Below are 27,548 nucleotides of genomic sequence, written 5' to 3'. Positions count from 1 at the left end.
TGGTAACTTCCCTATTCTGCTCTCTGCTCTTGGCAGCGTTTTGTTTTTCTTCCCCTATGAGCTGACTCCTTGAGGTTGTCTTTTTGTGGCTGATATAGTTCACTTAGCTGTGTCTTTAATGTTTGTCCATATTGGCATGTGCTAGGACTTTTCTTCCTTTTCAAGACTGGACATTACTTCGTTGTATGCATAAACCACATTTTGTTTATCCATTCAAATGGTGAGAACTGGGATGCATTTACTTATTGGATGTTTCTGTGAATATTGCTGTGTGATAATGCTGATATGAACACAGATATATTCCTTTGCTCCCTGCTTCAGTTCTGAAGATTTTAATGACAATTTTCAACTGTCTTCATTTGTAGCTGTTTCTTTGCCATCTGTTCTATCCATGTATGGGCTGAGAAGTGACTCCCACCCTCCCCGTGGGTTGTTGTTGGTGTATTACACCTCTTGCGTCTCTCTGGAGGAGTGGAGAAGCTTGCCACCACTTTCCAGGTTCCCTCCTGGGGTCAGACACTGTTGCCCAGAGTAGTAGCTTGTTGGATATGGCAGTCTGTATTGCCTTTTTCTCCTGGCTCCTCTCGCTAATCCCCTCCTGACATTTCCCAGGCTCACTTCCCAGATGAGCTGTCCCTTCTGACATCTTCCAGAAGGTGAGAGGCGTGCTGCATCCTTGCGCACGTGCACCTCCACACACTCACACTCTGTCTCAGGAGAGTGGTGGTGCAGTGTGGGTGACGATGGTGGAGCCTGGCTTGTGTCCGTCTTCATTCCTACTCTGTTCAGCTGCAGGTTCAAGACAGTTAAACTCCTTCCTGTCAGCATTTCAATATTGTAACATCTTGTACAGAAAGGCTCTCTTTTCAACATTTTTAGCTCTACAACTTACCCTTCTGATTTAGTGACCATACAGTACAGGGAGTTAGATGCAAAAAAAAAAAAAAAAAAAAAAGAACATTTCTTTAAACAAATGGGTTTCTTGTTTGTTAGGATAATCGTGCTTTTTGCATAGATGTAAGGTTTTGGCTTTTGTACTGTTTGTGAACTCAGGCTCTTCCTGGTTATATCCAGTTTGTTTTTCTTATCTCTCTTTTTAATATTCTTTATGTAGTGAATTTTCAACACAAAATTATCTTTTTGGTGGTGAGCTTGGAAACAGGTGAGTTTCTGCCCCTGTTGCTCCTCAATTTGAGATGTCTTGCAGCCTGTGCCGACCGCAGCTCACCTTCACTGTCCCTGAGGAGGTAAGGCCTCTAGTGGGGTGTGAACTCTCACTTATCTTTGAGGGTTTTTAACGCTGGAGCATTTATGAATCAACTCTGTTTACAGCACTGCTTCAAACCACACATAGTAAGTCCTGGGCTTGTGATTTCAAAGGGAAATCATGTTTCAAGGATTGCAACTCCTCCACACTCCCCAGATTAGGAAGAAATATTTAGCCTTTAAATTCGTGTAGCTTTTAGAACGCTCCTTGCTTCTTCCTCTTCTGGGTTTAAAAGGTAAGTTACTTTAGTTGTTGTTTCATCTCTCTGGCTTGAAGCAAATGAGTAACTGTCGATGCAGGGGGAGTTTCAGCTACAGAAGGAGTGCCAGCAAGTGTTGTGTGCCGTCAGGGAGACAGTCACAGCACTTGCTTTCTATGCTTGGACTTTCCCCCACAAAACACGTGGTTTGTGTATACATGTGATGTCTTAGTTCTCTGGGTTAGGAGCACACTTATCTGATCTCGTATATTGGAAATTAGAAATATTTGTTGACTTTGCACAAAGGCAGTTATTTGGGAAGTAGGGAACAATTTTTTTTTTCCTCAGGATATAATAGACATTGTAAGATCAGAAATGTACTGTATGTGAAGCCCAAGCAAGGAAAATGTGCTCAGTGTGTCTCTAAACTAACTGAGAACATTCATTATGTCCATCAAAATGGAAGAGGGCTGATTTGAAATTAGGAAAAAAAGGCAATTCTGCATGAAAGGGATCTCCAAGGGATTCCTCGCAAGGCAGCTCACTAAGCCCCTTTCCTTCAGCTGTGTGTCTTCTGGCTGGTTCATGGCAGCATGAAATTACATTAAATTAGAAGACACTTTGGGGTGGCATTAATAGCTTGTCTTGATGATATTGCATGGTTCAGGGAGCCATGACTGATTTCTCCTGTCCATCTGAGATGTAGCTGGAGACACCTGAGCACAAGCTGTCCGGCTGTTGCTTTTCTCTCCATCGATTGACCTTGTAGTTTACTTGTTGATGATCTGTTATTCACATTCATCCTCTTCTTTTCCTTTCCTTTATCCTCCCAAAAATAGATTCGAAACCAGAGGTTGAGTCAGCCATCATACTGAATATTGAACTCTGGGTTCTGGTCTTCTCTTGGGTCCTTGTTAATGACTTACAGAATTTTTGTGACCTGTAACTTCTTTGCCTGTCAAATTGAAAAAGAAAAGAGTGCCTTCCAGTGCTGTAAGCACTTAAAGGCACAGCCTCTGGGTTAGAGTGGCCCAGCGCAGGCCCCACCTCCACCTCCTCCTGTTGGTGGGTTGTGCCATGGCTGCTTTTATGTCAACTTGATGCAAGCTGAAATCATTAAGGAAAAGGACTCTCATTTGAGAAATTGTCCCCACCACACTTGGCCATGGGAAAAACCTATGGTGAATTTTTTTGATTGATGATTGATGTGGGAGGCCTCAGCTCACTGTGGTTAGCGCCGCCCATGGGCAATCGGTCCTGGGTGCCATAAGAAAGTAGGCTGAGCAAGAAAGCTTGTAACCAGTGTTCTTCCTTGGCTTCTGCTTCAGCACCTGGTGCAGGTTCCAGCTTGAGTTCTGGCCTCAACTCTAAGTGATGGATTGTGACCTGTAAATTTAACTGAAATAAACCCTTTCCTCCCTGAGTTGCACTTGGTTATGGCGTTTTTTTCACAGCAATGGGACCCTAAGACCAGATCTTTGATTACCCATTTAACCTCACCAGGCCTTTGTCTTCGCATCTTTGAAGTCAGATTCATCTTTGTGCCTATGTTGTAGGAATCTATTAATATTTACTATTGATTTATCTTCTGGTAACGCTGCTGTTAGCCCTAAACAGCTGTATACCCAAATCACCACACAGAGACTGGGTTTATTTAGTTAACTTAGAACACAATGCTGGGCAATAGTTACTTCATCCTAAACCTCCAAGCCCTCGTAGTTTCCTAACATTTAGATTTCCCACATTATACCTGCTTTTTGTGAAATCTTAGGTCTGGTTCATGCTCCACGTCCTCCAAGGTCTCATCTCTTGCTCTCTTGCCAAGCTCTCCTCTTGCCCCTTCTCCTCCTACTCATTTCCTGCCCTCTGGCTCCTCCCTTCTTTCTTGTTCTCTGGCTCCTTCCTTTGTACAACATTGTGGCTAGTTGTTTTATTTTGGCCTGTTTACACACAGTTGAAACAGGATGCTTAGAATAAGTATCACAATGCAATATCTGGATTGAAACCAGAGAGTGGTTGGGGAGGAGAAATCAGCATTTGAATGAACAAGGGTAAAGTGTATACATTTCAAAAGAACATTATACCAACATGCCTACAAGCTGTTTGGAAGATAAATGAAGTAATATGTATAAACTATTTAGAAAAGTATCTGATACATACTAAGGCTCAATAAATATGAACTTTCCTGTGATCATTGCTATTTTCCATCAGTAAAGATGAATCAATATAGATATTCTTTTTTCTGTCTTTGTCTTTTTTGTCCATGTTTACAGAGCTCACATTCTAGTGTTTAACCTTGGGGTTCCCATGTAATGACCCTGCTTGTAGGAGATGAGTTGCTTTTTGCTTTATTCTTATGATTTAGTAGATGGCAAGCTCAGAGTCTATGTTGAGAATCAGGAGGCCTCAAACCTGGGCCCACTTGTAATGGTGGAGGGGTCTAGGCAGTTCCTTTCCTTCTTTTCTTTTGGTCATTTGTCCGTGGAACATGAGGCTTGCTTCAGATTCAAAGAGATGCCTTTGACAGTCTGGTAGTATTCAAATGACTTTTTCCTTCACCTTTTAGTTTCTTTTTTAAAAAAATTACATTTGTGTGCGTGTGTGTATACACACGAGCATTTGTACCTCCTATGGTCTGTGTGTGGTGGTCAGAGCACAGCTTTCAGGAGCCATTTCTGTTCTTCTGCCACATGTGTCTTGTGGATAAGGCTTAGAGGCTGAACCGTCTCCTTACAAAGGGACTTGTATGGCCCAGGCTGGCCACAGGCCTCTGATTAGCCTGTCACATACTGTGACTGTAGGTGTTTCTCTCACACCTGGTTTAAATAACAAAACAAATCAGAACTATGAAGGAAACCATTATATTGAACTATGGTTATTAAAATACTGAATAAATTTGTGCTATAACATGTACATTACAGTAACAAATGAAAGGACTTTTTTTTGCAGTGTTCTGCAACAATTCTAACATGAAGTGAAAATAGCTGAAATTTCTATAAAAAAAAATAAGAACAGATGATTCGAAATACAGTCCTGGCTGTTGACCAGTATCTACCGATGCCCTCACCTTCACACACGTAGTGAAAAGCAACCATGGGGGTATTTTCCCCACCCAGGTGTATTCATGATAAAGTGCCCTTTGGAATCAGGCAGGTCGCTCTTGGACTAGGTCATTGCTGTGACTTTTTTCCCCTTTGCTATTTATATGGGTACCAGATTATATAACGCCCCCCAAATACTAAAAGATTTCCAAGTGAATAAAAGAAGTTAAAGTTCCCTTCTACTCTGCAGTTGGTGTCACTGGTCAGGAGAAAAAGCATGGTGCTGGCGAGCCACGGAGCTGGTCTCTCTTGGGATCTTACCCATGTGCTTTCTGCATAAGGCAGGTGGCAGTCTCCTCGCACATACAGACACTGGAAGGGACTTGAACACTGGTCTTATTAGCCATTGTAAACATCAGAATCACAAAACAGGCACAAAACCACAAAACTGTGAGGAAGCTGGCACTGCCTATGGTGAGAGAGGCGTGTCCTCAATGGCAAATATAAGAGTGCCTTATCAGAAAGCAAATTTAGCAAGGAGCTGAGTTCACAGCCTACAGAGTGGGGAGACTGCAGCATTCAAAGCCTGTACCCCAATGTGCAGCCATGTGTCTGTTTCTTATTTATAAAATTAGGATGTTGATACGGAGCTGCCGGCAGCTTTCAGCAGCCCGCCACCTTCCTCCCCCAGCACTGTTAATTTAACACCCAGAAGACCGTTGAGCCATGTGCCCAGAGCCACCTTCCTCCCTCACCAGGCCACCCTGGGTTCACCGAGTCTTCACAGTTCCAGATGCTTCCTGTATTGCTTTCACCACAACTTTTGGTAGTTCTGAGGCTTCTGGATTATTTCTGAGTTTTGGTTGAGGCAAATGAAACTTCCAAACTCAGCATTGTTTTAAACGCATCCCGTTGACTTAAAGGCTCATTCTAGGCTTAACTCACTCTGGCGTAAGTTTCCTTCATTGATGAGATTGCAAGTAGGAATCTCAGGCAGTGGTTCTCCAGTGGGGCCAGTTTTGCTCAACGTCTTGTCATATCTGGGAACATTTTTACTACACGAGGGTACTATTATGTTACATTGTACTGACTCTAAAACAAGCAAGCAACCCCAAAATAAAACAAGTTGCTGTTTTGTCCAAAAGTAGCCCCAGACCCAGGATGTTGTGGAATGTCCTCCATGTTCAGGATAGTCTTGTGCAAGTCTCCTAACCTGTCAGGAGCCTTGGCAAGCTTAGCCCGGGTGGAGGCCCACCCTTCTTCCTGCTGCCGCCCTGCCTGACCTCTCAGCCCTGGCCTCTCATCTCCCGTCTCTCTTCCTGATTTCAGCTTCCTCGTTTTATGTTTCTCTCTCACAGGTCTTTGCTTATGGTGCTACTTCAGGCTGGAATGACTACCCTTTCTGCACAGGAAGTGGTTGCCTGTGATGGATTTATCAGTCTGCTCAGCATGTGCTTCCATATTTCAGACTTGCAATTGCTCTTTAAATTTTGTTGTTCCTACAGGATTGTAAGTTCAAAGTGATGTGGGACCAAGGTACATGGCTAGTGAATATTTGAGTGAGTGGATGAATGCTTGAATGATCTCACAGTTGGAAAGGGACCAGAGCTGAGCCTGTTGATGGCAGCCCACTCTCAGCCAGGCAGCTTCCTTCCTACTGGTTAGGTCATTCCTGTAAGGACCATGGGCACCATTCTTCATGATGTACATGGTTTAAGCCTTCTGCTCTTGAGGATGTCTCTTCATCAGTCTTATTAATCTCCTTTGTATCGGTATCTTTCTGGGGCTGGCTTGAAGCGACAGCTTCAGATAAACAAGGAGTGAGGAGACAGAGCTTTGTGTTGACGATGAGCAAAATGTAAGAGGAAGAGTAAATTGGGGGGTGGGGATGGGCAAGGCACTGTCTTTTGCCCTAAGCCTCATTAGTGTTTGGCACAATATAAGTTAGTTCTCAGTGTATCACAGGATTAGCTCCTCAACTAATATGGTACAATTAAAGAGAGGTTATGCTATTGCACAATTAAAGAGAGTTATGATTGGCCTTGGGTGTGTTTATCCTGGGACTTGGAGGTTTCAAGGTTCCCAGGTAATCCTGTTATGTACCCAACTTTGAGAACTGCTGATAATCAATAATTAGCTATATCAGAGCTACTCATGTTAATCTTTCCAAAGTGATTCAATATTTTCTGTCTTGGTAATTTAATACTTTTAGCAATTTTATGATTTTTATGTATATAAAATTAGCACTTATACTTTGTTCAAATTTATAATTGTGATATTTAATATATAACTTTCTGACAAGTGACATGGTAAGACCTCATCCCCCTACGCACCCTCTTCTCAGCTATCACAGAGAAACAGTTGACAATCCTTCATCTTGGAGGAAGCTGGAAGGAAACCATTTTTCAGATAGTGTGCCTATAAAGTAACAAATTTAGACCTTTTCCTTGGTTTCCGTGGTGCCTCGCCTGTTTCTTGTCCTCACAGTTTCTTGCCTAGCAGGACCAGGAGGAAGAGCCCGCACTGCCCCTGAAGAACTTCCGAAAGCTCTTTGTTATTTTATGACTTACCACGTGGTTATGCATCGCGCTTTTGTTATGAGTGAGCTGGACGTTAGAACCCCCTTTAGTCACTTCTGCCCCTCCCCAGCGTCCTCCCCGGCATTGAGACGGGCTTTCAGTCTGCTGTAACGCTTCCCCACAGTCCTAAGAAGGCTCAGCCACCTGTCAGGCTGTGCAGGGCCCTCAAATGACCTCTGCTGCTGTTTCAAAGGTGAGAGCTGAAAATGGAATGAGCCGTCGCATGCCACTGTGTGTACAGCGCCTAAGCCTCCTTTCTCAGAGCAGCCGCTTTGGCAGGCAGCAGGCAGGCACCGCTGTACAACGGGGCCCTAGGCAGGGCTCAGTACGGCCCGAGACCTGGCTAAGCCGCTTTGGCAGGCAGCAGGCAGGCACCGCTGTACAACGGGGCCCTAGGCAGGGCTCAGTACGGCCCGAGACCTGGCTAAGCATTGAACATTACAGCGTCTGAGCTTCCGCTCTACCATGCCGTTTTAAGAAGAACTACTAGAGTCGACAGTGTGAAGATGATGCAGATGAGCCGAACCTTCCCTTTCTTCCCCGTATGAACACATGTCAAAATATCAGGGCTTTGTTCACTGATAGAATACCTGCTTGTTACGTAGGAAGACCTGGGCAGGATTCTTCCAAATACCAGGAACTGTTATCCAAACCAAACACAAACTAAAGTGGATTAAAAATTGCCAATAGGGCTAGTGTTGTACTTAACTGGCCTCTGCTTGGCAGAGGCTAGACCTGAGTATATCTCCAGCCGTAAAGTAACAAAAAGGTTGTCAAGAGATGTTTAAGGGAGAGTTATAGGTGAAAATTATTTTTTTATGTTGTCAAATTTAGAAAATTTGGTTGAAAATTATATCTAATTGCCATTTGACTGATAGGCAAAATTTTACTTTCTAATATTTATTTTATGTGATTCAAAAGTCAGTCAGTCAATTTCTTTCTTTCCCTCTTTCTTTCTTTGTTTGGATTACTTAAGTTTTAGAAATTACTACAAAGAATGTAGTTTTGTCACAGTTTGTATTTGAGCCTCAGCATTTGTTTCACTAATAGATTTTAGTAAACTTGGAAACTGGGCAGGAACTTGGAAATTGTCTTATTATCAGAGTGCGCAGGACAGTTGAGTACGTCGTGTCCTGGGTCTTTGCTGACCATCGGAGCGAGGCCAAAACCAAGCAGCTGATTCCACCCTGAGCATGTTCTTCACTTCCGAGCGAACACTGCAGACAGAACCTCGGCGTGCCGTCTTCTAACCCTGGTCTGGGGCAAACTTGGGGTACACATAATACTCAGGAGGGTCCTGTATCTACCACTAGGGGTCAAGGGCAGTTGGAAAAGGAAGAGAAAGGATAAAAAGGGCTAATTAGCTGATCCCACGTGGGCAAGTGACCTTCTGTGTGCTGAGGGCCTGTAGAAACTGCAGGCGTTACACTGGGCTGTAGGCGCCCCGCTGTGTGTTTACCCTGTGGTCTGAGGACTTCTCAACGCCCTCATGCTGGTATTTGTAGCTAAGAGGTACATGGAGAGGAGAGTGTGAGCTTCTAGAACAGCACCCCTTCTGAGACTGAGTCCCTGGGGGCAGAGGGGCCTGGCTTGGCCACGGCCTGCTCACTGGGCAGAAGAGTTTAAGCCAGGCTGCCCGGCATCTGCTGTTCCCTGTGCTAAACACCGCGGCTGGTTTACTTACACTTTCCTGGCCGGTGCTCACTCAGGGAGGAGTGAGACCAGGAAGGCAGTGAACACTGCCAGGCTAGGATGTTCCTCCTCTGACCCTCCAGAGCTCTCCGCTCCGCTTCCTGAGGCTGCTGCCAGCCGCTCCAGCCACGGACTGCTGGCAGATCCTAGAGGGAACGAGTGAGGGGAGGCTTGTTCGGCCACGGTGCTGGCTCCCCTGCATTGCTGACAGATGACAGACAGTGCGTCTCCTTCTGGGAAGCTACAGAAGCTATCACATGGCTTTCTGCTGCACTTTGTGCTGGCCTACACCTCTGTCTCTTCTCCTTTAGATCTAGGCTAAGCCATGTTCCCTGCTTTCCTAAGCTCTACGTTCCTGGTAAACCACCCCTTATTAACTCCCCCTTAGTTAGGTGTTCCAGTTCCCATCTGCTTCCTGCCGGGACCCTGACTGAGATTCCATCTTGGAGCCTTTTGCTTCCTAAACACTTGGGTGAAATGGAACAGCCGGGGATATCATGAAGACATAAGATAACGAGAAGCTGACCTTGAGTTCCACGGATACTCAGCACGCAGGCTGTCTAACCGTTAGAAGGGGCACTCATCACAAAAGATAGAGTTCTGGCAGATGCCTTGAGTTGTGATTAGAATGTTTCCTTTTCCACTGTACAGGAAGCACTGTATGAGCAGTAAATTGAAAATTAGAAACTGGCTTATTATGACTATATGCATACAACTAATTATAAGGTACTTAACCGTATAAGATGGGAAATACGCAATGCAGGGAAAAGAAGGGTACAATGGACCTGTCCATCTGGACATTTCAGATTTATCTCATGGATTCTAATTTTAGAAAAGTATGTATGTATCCTCTTTAGTTCCTCAAATGCCCCATCCTTCTAGTGAGTTACAATCCACTTTTTGAGAGTTTTTAACAGCTGCTGTCAAAGTAATTTCAAGCGCATAGAGAAAGGCTCTACAGCAACAGGAAAGGCTCATCCTGCAGGGACCCTTGTGACTCAGTCACTTCACTGAGCACGGTGGACTCATTAATGAATAGCACTGGATCTGTGCTTTCAAGGAAAGCACAAAATGGTGGGAAAATAGAAGCCTAAACAAGTAATTGTCATGAGAATTGTAAAGTATCATTAGCTTATACTGGGCTCTATGTGTATCTAAGTGAGGGTATGCTGAGTCTGTGAGGAAAGGCAAAGAGGTTGGTGGGTGACAGGAAATTCCATGAGTTGCTTTTTGGAGAACAGCAGTGAGCTGGGCAGGAAGATGAAGGAGAGGATGGGGGCTGAGTGATCGCCTCATGGTTTTGAGATGAAGTGAAAGACATGATTTAGTCATAGCCCAGTAGCCTTTGGAGGAATGATGGCATTTGAGGCCAAGGATAAAATAGCAATCTAATCCTTAACACTCATTATCACTTAGAATAATATGGGTTGTGCACATTCTAAAATTATTAGAGAAATGTAAGCAAACTGAAAACAGTGTTTTAAAAAGTCTTTGGCCATTTAGCGTGAAACATTGCTTGTCATCTTGTAGCAATGTTCTAAATATGGAGTAATATGTGTTTTGTTTTGTTTTGTTTATATATGTGGTTGTCTAAATGCATGTGTGTTTGAATGTATTTGTATTTGTGTGTATGTGTGTACATGTGTGTGCACGCATGAATGCTAGAAAATGGTGTTGGATCTTCTGGAGCAGGAGTTACTGTGAACCATCTGACCTGGGTGCTCAGGTCATACTTGGGCTTGGGAAGAGCAGCAGTTTTTTCTCTTTCTTCTCTTTTTCTTTCTGATGGCCTGAACGTACTTCCACTGGCACCTTAGCTTCCGTTAGTCCTGCATTTCTGAGTCCTCCCCCCACCCGCCCTGTGTGTGGCTTGTCTGCCGTGTGTCGGACATGCGTGCTGGCATAATCTCTTTTCTCTATTGTTCTCTTTCAGGTATAACTCCTGAGATTTATAGCTTTGCTGCCCTGGGGATTTTCTTTTCAACTCTAGTCTGAAGATCTTCAAGCCTTCTTTCTGAGTCCATTCTTATTCTATTATTGAGACCAAGAACTCAGATTTACCCAATAGCTTGATCAGATCTCCTGTAGCTGACGTGCTAAATTCTCAGATCACACTCAGGCTCCTGTCCTGAGGGGACTCTCTCTGCTTCAGTCCATCCTCTTCTTGTTGGTTGCTGTGGTCTTTTCCTGCTTCCACCCTCTCTAGCCTTGTCACAGAACACACCCAAACTCACTGGCTTGAAACAGCCATCAGCATCTCACATGTCTGTGGGTGGATTGACTGGTCTCAGCTGGGCAACCCCACTCCGTATGAGACTGACTAGGTTCTTTGTGGCTTGTCTGAGCTAGTTCACTGAGCATGAGCAGTTGAGTTCCATGAGGACGTCAGCGGAGCAACTCCAGTCTTTTCCATGCTGCGGGCTCTGTGCGGATTGGATTTTCCATGCTGCCTGCTCCATGGGGATTGGATTGCTCACAGACCCGGTGACTAGCTGTCAAGGACATCACTGTAAAAGTGAAAGCAGAAGTCACTCAAGAATGGAACTTGGAAGACCCGGATGACAAGGCCCACCGCATTGTGTAGTTCACCCCAGCCAAGGGCCAAGTTTGAAAAGAGGGAAAATAGAGTTGACAGCTTGACAGGACGAGTGCATATAAGTTGCGTTACCTTTCTTCTGGGCACCTCGTCTGCCATGTCTCATAGTGCGTTCCCCATTAACCCCTACTATTTACAAACTTTTAGCAAAGTGCTGTTCACCAATTGTCGTGACCCCTAAGGACACTCGTGTTTGTTTCTGTCTGACCAGCAGCCAGCCATCTGTGGTTCAGAGGGGAAACTGTGTGCTACTGGGGATTTTTTTTTCTTTTTTGAAATCTTTAGGAGCTTATGGTAGGCTCGTTGTTTCAAAGGAGCCATGATCAGTGTTGGCAGTTGAATGTACCCAATGAGTACACCAGGATCATTACTCTCATAGCCCGTAAGTCCAACTCAACATCCCCCTTTTACTGGGCCAGAAAGCGCCATCTGACTTCCGACTTCTAACTTTTCTGCAGCTATTCTCTTCCTCACTTTCCAGGATAGTATTATTGTTATTCTTTTCTCCAGTGTAACTGTGCCTTCTCTTTGTCCCTCCCTTCTTTTATTCCTTCATTATTTTTTTTAATTTCATTTCTTTGGGAGAATATCTTCTGATTCCTTGACTGCCTCAGCCTCTCTTGTGCTGGATATGACAGGCATACCATAATGCCAACCTTTTCTTTTTGCCCAGTGTCTTTCTGTGTCCTTGAAAAAGAAGTCTCTCTTTTCATTTCCATCTTTGGTTTGTCTGGCAATGTCTAACTGATATTTCAGCTCTAAGTGCAAATGTCACTTCCTGAGACGAACCATAGGTTCTACCTGTCCTCTGCCCCAGGAGCTAGAGAACAAGGGAATGTGACTGCCCTCTTCTGGGTTAGGCACTCACAAGTATTTGTTATTTATGTCCATTAAAAATAGGAGGCATTTGCCTTAAAAAAAAAAAGCATTAATAGAGGGGGTTCTTATCACCATGACACATTAGGGGTCCCCCTCTCTCTTAGGGAACATGGGACATAGTTTCTCAGGTGGTCTCTGCCATTGGTGGTAGTGTCAGGGACGTTTTGCCCTGAAGAACATAATACAGAAGGATAGAAGAAGCATGGTGTTTTGAGATATAGCAGGGATTCCTGCTTGGAGTGTAAGTGGTTGCTAAAAGCCATCATTTTTCTTTTTTGCTTCTGTCATCCTGTGGCCTCAGGTATGTGCCCTGAGATCTCAGTGATGGGGGACCCCTGATGACCAGGAGACCAGCTCATTCTCTTTCTAGTGATTGTGCCATGGAGCCAGTGACTTGTATGACTGTATGCCAAATACTCGTTTGACTAAGATTTTGGATGTCTTTTGTCTGTGAGCCCACTCTTATGAGAAAAACCTAGATGAAACTTTTGTTCTTCTGTGGCATGCTGTTTATCTACAAAGAACATTAGTGGATGAATCAAAATGGCAGAGAAAACACAGAGAGATGGAGTAGGAAGTAGCTGTGATTCCATCTTACTCAAAGATGATACTCTAGAGTTCTTAGTGGTTTTCAGTCCCTATTTTCAGGACACTTAGATAAAAAGAGAGGACTTGTTACTTATTGTCACTAAAATAAGTAACTGTGTATTGTGTGTGAGGGGTGCAGTAAAGAAACCACTGAAACAGCTGCTCCATGGTTGGGGGAAGGTTTTTATTGTGGATAAGAGAATGAACAACCAAAGATGCCTGGAAGAGTCCAGAGCAGAGAGGAAAAAGCAGATCAGTCCTGGTCAAGGCTATCTAGGGAAAGGGCAAATAGTGAGAATAGCAAAAGATAATAGTGAGAAAAGCAGGTTATAAGGAGGATGGGTAACTGAGTGGGGGCAAGGATGGGGGGAGCCGTGAGTTGTGTTAGGCTTGGGAGTTTGTGGTAGAGGAGGAGGTAGAAGGGCCAGGAAGTATGCAGCAGGTACTTGTGACGAGGGAATGCGGGAGCCTGGAGTTTGATATACAGCCAGAGGTATGTCACTGTAGAGCCACGTCTTGTCTGCCAGAGGCAGGGGAAATTACTCCTTTTGGCAGATGGGAATCCATTTCACAAGTTCCGGAGGAATGCTGGCTTTTATCTAACCACCAGAAATCCTTCTATAGTTCAGCATGAGCTAAGGCAAGACCATTCTTTCTGGACATTGTCACTACCTAAGACCTAACCTGTGTGAAATGCTCCGTTGGTGGAGGGTGTAAAGTGAGTGCCCGCTGGCCTGTGTTCTTAAGGCGAATACCTGCTCAGCAGTACAGAATGGACCTGTGGTCCCGAGTGAAGTGTTTTACAGCAGGCAGAATGTGAGTAGCATGCGTGGATAAGCACAGTTAAGAGAAGTTGCGCAACAGAGGGAGGACAGGACTTTCTAGGCTGGGAGAGTATTATATAGGAGACTTAAAGTGAGAATGCAGAATGTGCATTTGTGCTCCAATCGCAGTAAAGGCCTACCTGGAGGAAAGGGAGATAGAGGGTGGAGGGCTATAGACAGCTCCTTGGAGACAGGCTACAAGGACTGAGGGTTGGCATCATATAAAATATATAATTTGGGTCACCATTTTCTCTATGGTTGGTAAGGTAGTTTTGCGGAGATAAAGGCCAGAGCTATCAAAACCACTTGGGATATGGTAGTGCTCTGCCTCAGAGGGGTGGTATTAGAGAGGGGAGGGGATGAGCGGGGGGAGAGAAGGAGGGACAGAGAGAGGCAAGGGGAATGGAGAGACTGAGAACATGACTATGAAAATGTTTGGATTCTCAGTGGGAAGACCCCAGTGTGCCTGCAGTCACCAGTGCCCAGGTTGACTGTGGGTTTGTTGAGAGATAGAGACTGGAGATATAAGTTAATGCCGAGCACAAGCCATGGGACTAACTGCTCAGTGAACACAAATTTGACACTGTATTGAGCTTTTCCTTAGTCGGCTTTCCATCGCTAGATCAATCTCAGAGACTACAACTTAGAAGGAAAGTTTGACTGGGGCCAGAGTTTCCTAAGTTTAGTCCTATGATCACTTAGTCTCATGGTTCTGTTTTGGTGATTCAGAAAGTCAAGAGCAGGAGTGTTTGGTGGAGAAGCTGTTCTCCTATAGCATCTGGGAATAGAGGACCAGTGTCACAACCCCCTTTGGTGGTACATCCCAGCCACCTAACCTCTTTGACCTGGCTCCACTATTTTTTATTAGTACCAAGGTGAAGACTAAGCCTTAAACACAAAAACTTTTGGGAGATGCCTAACTCCTAAACTAAAGCAGCACTTTAGCAAAGTAAAACAAAATGCTGGCACCCCCACCCCCATAAAAATTTCAAGCAAAACTAATGCCTGTTCAAACGCTGACACCCCAGTTTGCCAGTGTATGATTCTGTTTGACACTGAAGATGCGTCCCAAAGGCAGCAAGTTTATGCTACGTCCCAATTGCCGTCTGGCCTAACCCCTGCTTTCCTTTGCCTAGATTCTGCAGGAGCCTCTGGCTGCTCTCTCTGGGCGTGCTGACAACGACCTGCAGACGGTTCTCGACAGATCAGCCCGGGTGAGTCTTTTAAAATAAGTCCAATAACATCGTTTTGCCGTGATCCTGCCTCATTCAGAATGTAAGCCAAAGCCCTAAGAAGGGGCTTGTGGGCTGGTGCGATCTCCTCCTTGTTGCCTCTGACTTGTGCTGCTGCTGTCCACCTTGTGCATGCCTTGACGGCCATCCTTGCTCAGTGCTGTTGCTCATGTGTGCCTGACCAGGCCCTTTGCACATTCTTTTGTTGACTGGGTCACTTTCTTTAATCAATAACTTTATATATTTTTTTTAAACCTAACCTCCTTAAAATTTTTTTTTTCCACATACAGCCTTGTTTCAATTTCCTGTTTTAACCTTACAATCCTTGAGACTACCCTTAGGATCTTTTGGTATCCAGACCATTTTCTTATGTTTTCTGTCAGTGGCCCTCCAAGATGACAGTCCATGAGAACAAGGAGGTTCATGTACAGCTTGTCATTGTGGCCTGCACTGTGGCCAAGCATGCAGGAAACATTTGCTCCACAGATGCAGCAGATTCATTTAAAGATCTTATTTTGATTGGACTTGTGATTTCCTTGAGATCAGCCATCAGTCATTGTCTTTATGTTCAAATAGTGTCTTTGCTCAGTCAGTGTTGGTTGGTGACTAGAACCTGAAGTTTGCATTCACAGCATCTAGACCTGTGTAGTTCCAGAGAGCTTCCTTACGAAACAGGCATTTAAGAGATGCTAGAAGAGGTGTTGGATGGTGGTGCGCACCTGAGGTGGACACAGGAGGATAAAAAGCTCAGTGTCATCCTTGACTGCTTTGCAAATTTCAGGCCATAAGACACCATGATTTAAAAACAAACAAAAACTGAATTGATAGAACCGGCAGCATGAGCTACATAATGACACTGTCTCAAAAGAAAAGCAAAAGAACAAAAATGAGAATAGAAAGAATGGAAGGACCATAGGAAAGCAATTTGCTTTGGTTAGCTGAGCTTCCACTGTGAATTCTAGAATCCACACAGCAGTTTGCCATCTCTCTCAGCATTATTATTATGATTATTAATTAGCTGCTCTTTCAAAATTTGGACTTAAAGCTTGCAGCTGATGGTTTAGGAGATTGTGCTATCCAGGGTGCAGAAATTGCTGGGGCTGACCGTAACTATTCATGGCCAAGTAAGGAACAGCATTGGCAAGAAACTGGGGGTGGATGCAGCCGTGCATTGTGGGAGTTCTAGTCGCTGTGGTTCCTGTGTTGGGGATTAGCTGGCTGGGCTTCCCTCTGCAGCAGGGATGTTGGTTTGCCTACCTGGAGACACTTTTATACATGGAAATAAAAGACAACCTTGAGAGACTTAACTCTGTGTGGAGAGAGAAGGGAGAAGAAAGTCGGGAAATCACTTTTATTTGTGAAGCTTTGTGTGAGAGGCCTTCAGAAGGCTGCCTTTGTTTAATTTGGTATCAGTTTTCTTTCTTCCCAGGGGAAGGAGATGGCTTTTGAAAGAATGCATGCAGAAAATCAGGCTGTGGGAGGCAGCAACGAATTTTGGAATGTTTCCAAAGTGTAGCATTCCCCCGAGAAGCAGGGTTGCAGTGCTGTGGGCCTGTCACAAAAGGGAGTGTCAGTCACAGAGTGTGCTTGCCGTCTCATTCCTGACATAACTGGTGGCCAGTTGTGAGGGCTTATACTTTTACATGGAGTTTTTAAAAAGGATTTTAGATGGAAGGGAAATAGCAGACTCATACACACCCACACAGGCATGCAAGTGCACAGTAGGGCAGGGTGGGGTGTGAGAGAGTGATGAAAACAGTGGATGGATATGTCCTTTCTTAATCTTAGATTTTAAGGGTTAAACCAGTTCTTAGATGTTTGGGATTTTCCTAAGTGGTAAAAATCTGTGCAGCCCTTGTTTTCAGACACAGTGGCTAGGGGAGGGGTGTGGCAAAGGAGAGCTCAAATGAAATTCAGTCCTGGAGAAGAAGACTGCCCATCTGCCCAGCCAGGAGCGCCTCCGTGAGGTGTGTGGCGTGGCTGTGGGGATCTTTACAAGGATGGCACCTGTTCCGGCTTCTCTGCAAGCCCTGAAGAGTGCTGATCATTGGGGTCTGCAGTCAAATGACACATCCGGCTTTTCAGTTCTCGCACACGTGTCTGCACTCGTTTCTTCTTCCGTTTGAAAGATGGCAGCTCCCTGGGTGACTGGAATAGGGAATTTTGTGTCCACAGTAAAAGTAGAAGTATTTCTCCGGTGACCTCAACGACACGAAGCAGAAATCCCTCTGCTCTGTGTGTCTCTCCTGACCTAGCAATAGTCTGGGAGTGAGTCCTCCATGCTCAACAAATATTTTAAAATAGTTATCTCCAAAAAGTAAAAGGAGTTTTTTGTTGTTGTTGTTGTTGTTGTTGTTGTTGTTGTTTCTGATTAGGAAAGTATATGGCCATATCCTGTTTTTGTTTTTTGAATGTCTTTGATAAGTGCTCTAACTTTAAAAACTGTGGGCTTAGGCCTGAAAGGTAGCTTAGTGGTAAAGAGCACACACTTTTCCAGAGGCCTTCGGTGCAGACCATGATGTGTGGATCACAATGCCTGTGGTTTTCCTTCCAAGAAATCCGGTGTCCTTTCCAGCCTCTGCAAGCACTGAAATACACGTATGAGTCAGCGTGGACACACACGCACACACACAAATACAAAGGAGACAAAATGAAATCTTTAAACGTGCCTGGCTCCTCATTAGTTCTGAACTCATAGCTGTCCCGTTAGCTGGCTCGTCCAGAGAGCAGAAGTCTTTGTCTCTTCTGTTGCTCCTAAGGTTTAGCAGAGAAGAGGACAAGGAGAGAACACTCAGAAGCCGCAGTCTCACTGGCAGTCAGTGCCCACATGTTCATTTGTCCTCCAGCTGTCCTTTCTCCCTCCCATAGTCCATGTTCATTTGTCCTCCAGCTGTCCTCTCTCCCTCTAGCTGAGTGCCTTCCCATCCAGTGTTCAGTGCTCCTCTTTGAGCCTCCTACGGTGCAGCAGGCAAAGACCTCTCCTTATTATGGAGTCAGCACCAAATGCTCGGTGTTTGCAGTAAGAAGATAGTGATTCTAGGTACATCCTCTTGGGGTGGGTCTCGCATCCTGGTCTGAGGTCCCATTTGGGGGAATACCATCTCAGCCAGTGCATGAAGAATGAACGAGGCTAGTTGTATGAATCCTGCTTGGGTTCAGATTCATATGTGGCCTTCAGCTGGCCACTTTTCAGAAGAAGCCCCACATTTTGGAGGTCAAATTTTATCTTGGGTTTGTATTTCTGAGCTATTGCGGAGGTCAAGAATCTTAAACTGAAATATGAGTGTCAGTACTTATGTGCACTGGGTCTTTTTACCAACTTATATGGCGCCACCTTGTGGCCACTTAGCATGCCGGGTTTAGTGTTGCCTAGGCCCAGCCCCTGAAAACTACCGTGTTTAAAGTACATCCCTGTGGCCAGAGGATTCCTGCTTACTCAAAGGAGTGGGAACCAGGATTTCATGACCACATCACATGTGACCGTTCTCTGGAAACACTCAGAGCAGAAGTTCCTGGCCCAATTAATGGAATCAAGTGCTGTGGTTGCAGATCAAAAAAGTAGTTGTAGGTGCATAGTCCAGCGGGGTGGGAGTCAGGGAAAGGAAGTGGGTAGGGGCCTGTGCCAAGCCAGTAGAGACAGACGAGGAGTGGTGAGATGTTAGAGATGATCCGAGCAGATGATTGCCCTGTCTGCAGGTATTGGATATTTGGGCACTCACCCTTAATCTCTAACCCTGTGTACTTACGAGCATCAGGTTTGTGATGCCACAGTGCTTGTGGGTTGGCTTTCGCTGTTGCCTTTGTTTTGAAGGACCGGTCAATGTTCTTGGAAGAGAAAATAGAATGCATGGTCTGTTCAGCAAAGAGGTTGGACTCAGCCTAGACTTGGTCTGTAAGGCTGGGGGTAATTTGATTGGAGACTGAGCTTGGAGGTGTGTGGTAGAAGCAGCTGTGTGAAATATGGATCAGACAGAGCTCAGCCAATTTCTTCATCTTGGGACTTTGAGCGCTCGAAAGTGCTGATGGGTTTAAAGTGTGCAGGTTAACGCTGCTCCACACTCTTCTTCTAGAAACCTTTGGGCCGGATGCCTCCTGAGGAACGTGAGCAATATGCATTGCTGTAGTAAGCGGTGTAACAGGCCACCGCAGAGCTTCAGGGGAAGGCAACGACATGAGCCTCTGTGGGGAGTCAGCTGGAGAACATGCCACTCCGGCAGAGGACTGGAGTTCAGTTCCTGGCGCTCAGGGTAGGCAGCTCACAGCTGGCTAGATCTGTAAGGACCAGCGGACGTAATGACCCACACAGGCACTTACATGCTCATACCTGCACACACAGAGGCAGGCAGATTCCTAAGTGTGAGGCCAGCCTGATCTGCAGAGAAGGTTCGAGGACAGCCAGAGAAACACAGAGAAACCCTGTTTTGAAAAACCGAAAACCAAACTGAGTGGAAGTATTTGTCCTGAATATGTGTATGTTGTGTGAATATTTACCATGTTCTTGCCTGGTGCCCAGGGACGTCAGAATAGGGAGTTGCCCAATTTGAACTGGATTACAGGTGGCCGTGAGTCACCGTGTGGTTGCTGGCAACCGAACCTTGGTCCTCTGAAAGAACAGTAAGGGCTGGCTGTTAACTGCTGAGCCATCTCTCCAGCCTTGAAAATACCTTTAAAAAAATGTCCTAGAAGCTTAGAGCATCATCTGCTCTTCACCTGGGCTTAGCTGACTTCGGTTGACAGCTGTGTCTGTGGCCCTGTGGAGTAGGGAAATGGGGTTGACCGGTGTACGTTTCTCTGAAGACTGAGGTGACTTATTTCTACAATGTGAGTCTTTCATCCTTGAGCATACTAGATCTAGCTCAGGTATGACACAGTACCCAAATGGAGGGGAACAAGCTCGCTGGGTAAGAACCTTCAAAGCCTTCACTTGCATCATGCTTGCTGGCCTGAAACAGAGGAGAACGGCCCTTGAAGGTTACATGGCAGAGGGTGTGGTTACAGGAAAGGAGAAGAATTGACTTTGTTCTGCAGTCAGACCACCCTAGACCCAGTGTAAGAATTGCTGGATGAGATCACATTCAACTGAGTGAGGAATGAGGTCAGACTTTTTTCTCTGCCACGGCCACAGATTGTACTTTTAATTCTGGAAGCAGCTTCATAAGTAGATGTCTGGGCCACGTCAAGAAAGAGGTGGTTTATCTGGTTCTGTAAAGGGTTTCTGTTGGCTTCTCTGTGGGATCATTCCACTCAGGTCTAAAAGGATTGTGGATCCCATATAGCTGTGGTTACATCCCGTCAGATGGAGATGAGAAAACAGAGGCACAGAAGAGAATTGGCCTAGGTAATGCCAAACAGCCAGCCAGAAGCAAAGCTGGCTCTGAAGCCCAGGTCCTCTCTCAAGTCGCTTTGACTCTATTGACCTCAAAGGAGTTTTGTTGGAGGGTGGAAGGACTAAAATGTGTTTGCAGTCTGTGTGAAAGAACAAATCACGCCTCCTCTGCAGGGACTGTAATATATGAGATTTTCAGAATAGGAAGATTAGAGAGTAGCCATGCTGTGCTCGTCTCTGGGATGCCAACGCTTGCTGGAACCGTGGCTGCCCATCTTTGGGAATCTAGTTTTGTTTTCTGTTTCTCTTCCCCACGCCCCCAAGTATCTGTTGCACAAGGAGATGTCAGCATAGGACTTCCAAGAAGAATCTGTGCTCTAGCTCCTATTTTGTTGAAAAGCGTGTGAAACTGTAAAGGCAGACCTAGCCTTTTAGAATAGCGGGGACATAAGCAGCTCCCAGCACACAGTTGAGAGGAACAATTTGAGCTGAGTACGTCAAATTTGGATAATGAAAGACTACCCATTTAAGCACTGTCAAATAAGCACTTTTGAAGTACTAGATTTTTAAAAATGTATTTAATGGAAGGAATGGAAAATATTCAGTCCCCATTTCTTTCTTTTCGCTTTTGGTGGTAGGAACAGAGCTCCACCCTTCCTCATGCTTAGACAGATGCTCCAACTCTAAGCCACAGCCCAATCGTTGTTTTTATTTTATATTATTAACTTATATTTTTAAAAGAAAGGGTCTTGCCTGCTGCATAGCGGAGGCTGTCCTTGAATTGTCCCACCAATGCTGAAGTAGAGGTGTGAGCCACCATGCCCGGCAGCCTTTTAGATCTCGGGTTTTGAGCTGAGCAGTAACAAAGCTCCATGCTTGTGAAGAAGCAGTGAGGGTGTGAGAGTCCAGATCATCCTGCCGTCCTTGCTTAGGATTGCTAGCGGCTGGGCACTTGTCATTTCTGCAGCTGTAGGTAGACTCTGAATTGTTTGATTCTGTTCTCAGAGTGTTCGTGCTTCTTGTTGGTTCCTTTCCTGCTATATTTCTGGGCTGTTTAGGCACAGTTCAGTTCATTAGATGGATTCCGTGCCTCTCTGCTGCTCGCAGGCTGCATCGCCCTCTGGCACCTGGGTAGATTGGGGGAGTGAGCACTGGTGGAAGTTGGGGTGCAGGAAGAGCCAAGGTGTCTCCATTTCTTTGCTCTCAACGCCCGTAGGAATAGCTGTGTCAGTGCCCTGGTTTCCACCCTCACCTCTGTGTGTTGTCATCGCCTGGCTCCTGCTCCTAGGCTCTTATCAAACCCATTCTTCTTCTCTTCTGGACCCAGGGCAAATGATGGATCCTGGAGCTGCACTGGTAGCCTGGAAGTTTTATTATTACAGCATTTTCCCTGTGCCGATTTGTTTCTTGAAGTCTACTGTGAGGACAATATCCAGTTACTTAGTTTATTCTGTTGGTCAAAAGATGGAAATGCCATGGAATGAATGAATGGCTTTAGACACTGGGCTCCAGTTCTAGCTACCCCTAACTCATGGCTTGTGTGATTCAACATGTTTCTTAGCCTCTGTGGGACTTTTTTTCCCCACCTAAACAACAAATGTGACCGTCCGTGCTGTCTCAGTTTGGGTTTCCTGGGATAGGGACTCTCAGCTGGAGGTGGACAGAGGTTTACAAGATTCGGAGGAGGGGCAGGCTCGGATGGAGCTGGGGGAGAAGCTGAACTGAGATTCAGCTTTGCACAAACTATCTCCAAAGTGGGTGCAGACCTTACTCACTGAAGTTGACTGTTAGAGGCGCTTACCTGCGGGGAGGCAACGGAGGGCTGTCCCTGGAGAGGGGAGTCTGTTCATGCTTCCGAACATTCATTTAGTGATGGATCTTCTGCAAACCTTTCCTGTTACGTAACCTGTGTGTTAACTGTGCATCATCACATCGTTTCTTAGACTCTTGAAGGGGCTGAGATTTCTGTTTCATGACAGGCCCGAGGTCTTGCCAAGTTAAGTGACCTGTGCCAGGTCACTCATTCAGTAACTGATCAGGAAACCTTCCTCGGGGGCCCACCAGCCTCACCGGAAGCCAGAACGACTTCAACGGCAGCAGGGAAAACCTCCTGAAAATATCACCAGCAAAGTGTAGGTGTTGTTTTGGTAGAAACATTTCCTCTGTTGCCATAAAAATCTTCTCCCAAATGGCTTTGTGAGAGGAAAGCTGTGCAGGCTCTGCTGGTGTTTGTGAAGGGAGCCGTATGGCTCAGCCACAACACAAATGATTTGTTTTCCTGGCTGTGCTGGCAAAGCAATTTAATTTTTGGATTCCCCTGAGAGGAAAAAAAAGAACTAAATACATAAGTTTCTTCATAATTAGATGTTTACAGAAGAGCCAAGAGGAAGAGTCTAAACAGGGGACCCAGGTACATTTTTCATTCTGTGGTGATACTGGGCTGAGTGAGCACACGGGTGGACGTTGCTCAGCTCTCCTTGTCTTTCTGTGTTCAGTCTCTGCGCTTCACCAGGGATGAATATGAAAGTCAGTTACAGCCCCTCACACAAGTGACGTGTGAGGAGATGCTCTTCATTGCTTTTGGAGAGCAGAGAAAAGCCAGCTGCTATGTCCTGTCTAGATAAAAGCAGTGCCTCTTTTTCTGTGGGAGAAATGCCCTTTCAGGCTGGCTAAAGATGCTGATGAGAAGTTTTAGAGCTATAAGGTCAAGGGTTAATGCCTAAGGGCTTATTCTAAGGTGCCCAGTTTCTGTGATGAATAAGGGTTGACTTTGGTTGTCCCCAATACCCAAGTACAAAGTAACAGTTGCTTGAAGAAGATGGAAGTTCATGGTAAGACAATGTGAAATAAAAACACACCTTGATTTTATAGTATGGTCTAGACCTCAGGTCCCCATCCTTCTGTTCTGTCATCTTGATTCCATTTCTTCCATGCTGCACTGGCCATTTCTGCCAGTTTACTTTAGGCTATTCAGTCACTAGCCATCAAACTTCTACTATATAACTTACATTGTGTCATATCTAAGCAGTCTAACATCTGGAACAGCTTATTCTTATTTATTTGTTTGTTTGTTTATTACAATTTATTCACTTTGTATCCTGTCTGTAGCCCCCTCCCTCATCTCCTCCTATCCACCATCCCTCTTCTCCCCTATCCCCTTTCCCTAGTCCACTAATAGGGGAGGTCTTCCTCCCTTTCTTTCTGACCCTCACCTATCAGGTCTCATCAGGACTGGCTGCATTGTCTTCCTCTGTGGCCTGGAAAGGCTGCACTCTCCTGGGGGAGGTGATCAAAGAGCCAGCCGCTGAGTTCATGTCAGAGACAGGCCCTGTACCCCTTACTAGGGAACCCACTTGGAAAATGAGCTGTCATGGGCTATGTCTGTGCAGGGTTAATCTCCATGCATGGTCCTTGATTAGAGTATTGGTCTCTGCAGGATCCCCTGGGCCCAGGTTGTTTCCAGGTTCATTTGGTCCTTCCCCCTATTTATCCAGTGACCATTTCAAGGCAGTAGTGTCTGAGGAGCCTGGTGTGGTGAGTATTAATCTGGGGTGGGGGCTCACCAGCAGGAAGGGGAAGTATTAGTGAGTTAGTCGTTGCTGTGGGCAAACATACCTTTTTGGGAATCTGTGGATGAGCTGTGTGTTTCTGGTGGCCCTGAGTGGATCGGTGAGCACAGGTCAGCCTTGGGTCAATACATGGCTCTACTGATTTGGGTTGGGTAGGGAATGTAGCATGGCCAGGTGTAGCTGCGTGCTGGCTGTTCCAGGATGCAGTGATTTTTCTCCATGCAGTTTCCACTTGTCTAGTAGGCCAGCCTGGGCTTTCATGGTGATGGTCTGAGAAAAACATCAAGGCCAAGAGTGAACATAACCTAAGTTTTGCTAGGATTCAGGTTAGAGTTCCAGATTTTATCAGACCAAGAGACACAATGTCAGAGGTTTCTCTATACAACCCTGGCTGTCCTGGAACTCACTATGTATACAGACCAGGCTGACCTCGAACTTAGAGATTCATCCTCTCTGCCTCCCTAGTTCGAGATTAAAGGTGTGCACCACCACCACCTAGCTAGCAGAGAACGTTTCAAGTCAGTTAGCAGCAGATAAATGAAGACTCTGCTCATAGGATGGTTTATTTTCGTCTTCCTCGGCTAAATTGTTTCATTTATTCATACTTTGTAATGTTAGCCTATGCTATAAAATTTCTTTACAGTTATGGTAGCCATCGGGAAGACTTTTTGGTAGATTTTTCTTGTGTCTTCCATCGTCTCTCATAGGTAATTTTTCAGGAAGTCCTATGAAGGGTACCTGTGGCTGTCACTCAGGAAGCAACACCAGCAGTGGCATTAGCTGTGTGCTGTGTATAGTTCCCAACAGCCCAAGACGCTGATGCACTTATAAGGTCATTCTTAGATGCTGGAATTAAAGCACAAAAAGCTTGTGGTGTGCAAATATTCAAGAGGTTTGCACTCAGGTAACAGGTTCTGCAGTCCTGTATTAGTCTCACACTGCAGAGCTTCTCTGGTGGTGAGCCATATAAAGCACGCATATAAAGCACGCAGAAAATCAAGGGCTCATTGTACAGAGTTGAGAGTGGAGGGAACAAAGAGTGGTTTCAACTTTAGAAATTAACTTTGGATGCCTTGCACATAAATTGTGCCGACAATTTACAGGTTGTTTCTTGCAGGCATGAGTGACACTCAAAGGCAATCAGGCCTTATTATCTGGACTTGAGGGGATTACTGGGCTCTGGGCATCATGAAGGTTACATTTGCAATCAGCATTAATTTTATTGTGAACCATTTTTCTTCATGTTAGCTTCAGGGTCCTTTGTCTTTTCTTTTTTTTTTTTTTTTTTTCAGGGGCCCTAGCTGAGGTCCAGGAAGCTGGTAATTGATGGGACTAAGGGATTGAGTTGCTTATCAAGCGGGATCAGCCTGGAGTGAGTGGACATGGCTTTAGTTGAGCTCTTATAGCCCTGGCTCATGTCACCAACAGAGTTGCCCTTCTGTCCTTTATTATTTTGGTCAACATGCCCATTAAATGCAGTGGACTTAACTAGAGACAAAACATTAATCTGAAGTGACTCTCTCCATGTGTTTTGTTTCTCATTTAAGGTGGTTATATTAGGATCCATGCATAAATAGAGGAGTTTCCTTAGAAGTTAGTGATAAAGAAAAATCATATGATGAAAATGATGAAGAAGAGATACTGATATATGTTTTGTTCAGGCACATTTAAAAAATTCTTCACCTAAGATGGCTTTAATTTAAATTTGCTGTGGTAGAATTTAAGAAAACAGCAGCTCTTGGGATATTGTGTGAATCAGACAGGATGTTAACATATTGGAAGAAATATATGCCTGCTTGTAAATGCGTATTTGGTGTATGGGTCTGTCAACTTTCCATTGCTTTGACCAATTACCGAAGAGTAATAAACTTAAAGGGAAGGCTTATTTTGGCTTATGGCTTGGGCGGAGAGACACGTAGCTCCTTGCTGGGGACTAAGGAGTGGCAGAGCGTCACGTTTGGTAAAAGGCTACTCATGTAATGGTGGCCAGGCAGCTGATAGCTGGAGAGAGAGCAGAGAAATGGAGGAGGGTCTAGCAAGGTCAGGGACAAGATCTGTTCTTCAAAGGCAAGCGTCTGTGGATGACTCTTCCAGCAAGGCCCACCTCTGACGAGCAGCCCTGCAGGCGTGAAGTCTGCAAGGCAACCTACCGATGTGCTCAGTCCTCCCAGGATCGCGTCACATCTTACGTGCACCAACAGGTAGAGGCCAAGCTTGAGCACAGAAGCCTTGGGGAGAATCTTATATGGAATCCACAGAAATGCCAAACGGATAAGGAGTAGTGGGCCTCCTTCCTTTTGGCCATGCTGGGCATTGAAAATAGGGCCTTAGCCTTGCTGGGGAATCTTCCCAAGGGGAGGAATACAATTACAATATGGAATTTGGGATAGGACCTTTGATTTACTCCTTCCTGGAAGGAGGGTTCTCACACTTCTTGTTTGTTGGATTGCCTTATTGAACAAAAGAGGAAAGGGCTTTCTATGCATGAGAGCCATGAAGTAGTTCCTCATCCTTGAGTTCTAGTTCGTAAGTCAGGAGACTCTTTGGAGGTAATTACTGTCTGGGTGTGTTTATAAAATGCTAGTCATTTTTTTTTTTTTTTTTTTTTTGGCAATTCTCATGCTCATTGAATTCTTGTTCCATTCCATGTCTTCATGAGCACTCTCTGGAGTGGCCACCTTTCTCTCCAGTGAGATAGAGGAATCCTAAGTGACAAAGGGAGTCACAAAGCTCAGTCACACCCTGAGGGGATCCTTACAGTGCTTACATGCGACAGCCATTTCATTCTTGTGTCAGTGAATGTTTCTCATTGGATATTAACCACAAATAAATGTTTTTGAGTAGGAAGCCATTTGCATCATTACGTTAAAACCAAAGTGAAAGCAAGTGGGGTCATTCTTCAAGCCACTCAGGGCTTCCTTTCTTTGTGGAGAGGACTGCAGGTGGGTTTCACGTAAATTATATCTGAGAAGGGTGATTACTCTTTAGTGTTAAAGCAGACTACTTGGATTGTAGTTTTATGTTGATCCTGCTTGATCAGCCAAACATAACTATTGGGTGATGTGTTAGGGCATATTCAGACATGAACCAGAGGAATCATGCCTCTTAGGCTCAAGGTTGACAGTCTCTGTGTCTTAACAGTATCTGTGCTTAACACAGGATTATTCTAAAGTCACTATGCTGAAAAGGTAAACTGTGTCTTTCCATGCGCCCGCTCAAGATAAATGCTGTACTCGTCATCTTTTCATGTGATGGGAAGGCCTGCCAGGTAGGTCATGGTTAGGAAGAGGAGGTGGTCGCATTCCAAGTGTGTGCCCCACCTGTGTGTACATACTAAAGCTCTCCCGGGCTCCGAGTCCTGGGGCTGCTGCAGCACGGTGTCCTGGTGTGGCCTACTGGGTGTAGCACCATCCGGCGGGACGCTCCACGCCACCCGTTAGCAGGTTTCCTCTGTTTCCTTTTGAGCGCTGACTGAAGGGTTGTGGCCATATCGGTTCTCTGAACAGTGCTGCTGTGGTTTATGTAGGCTTTTAGTGCCTGCCACACCAGGGCTCCCGCTTTGATCCCAACTAGTTGGCGGTGTGTCCTGCTCTGGACATGAGGTGGGAGCTTTTCTGAGCAGGGAGATCATCAAGGGCACAGACATAGTCTGTTTATTCTTCAGTATATACCGGTGCCTGGGAGAGTGCACACAGTGGACATGGCAAATTCATGCTGAACAACTGAATCAGCTGATGTTTGGGAGAATTTAATTTC

At 45.3% G+C, this 27,548-nt stretch overlaps 1 protein-coding gene across 9 annotated transcripts in view; it reads left to right on the top strand.

Annotated features, from left to right (window-relative positions):
- Positions 1–27,548, top strand: part of LOC110563159 (1-phosphatidylinositol 4,5-bisphosphate phosphodiesterase beta-4) — a 368,349-nt gene that overhangs the window by 70,123 nt on the left and 270,678 nt on the right. For all 9 annotated transcript variants that reach the window (XM_060371836.1, XM_060371832.1, XM_060371834.1 and 6 more), the window contains exon 2: positions 14,802–14,879. The gene's annotated coding sequence lies outside the window, so the exon portion shown is untranslated. The remainder of the gene's footprint in view (positions 1–14,801; positions 14,880–27,548) is intronic.

This window comes from Meriones unguiculatus, chromosome 18, assembly GCF_030254825.1.
Source record: "Meriones unguiculatus strain TT.TT164.6M chromosome 18, Bangor_MerUng_6.1, whole genome shotgun sequence".
Classification (NCBI taxonomy): Eukaryota; Metazoa; Chordata; class Mammalia; order Rodentia; family Muridae; genus Meriones; species Meriones unguiculatus.
This window is presented reverse-complemented; position numbering and strand designations above follow the sequence as displayed.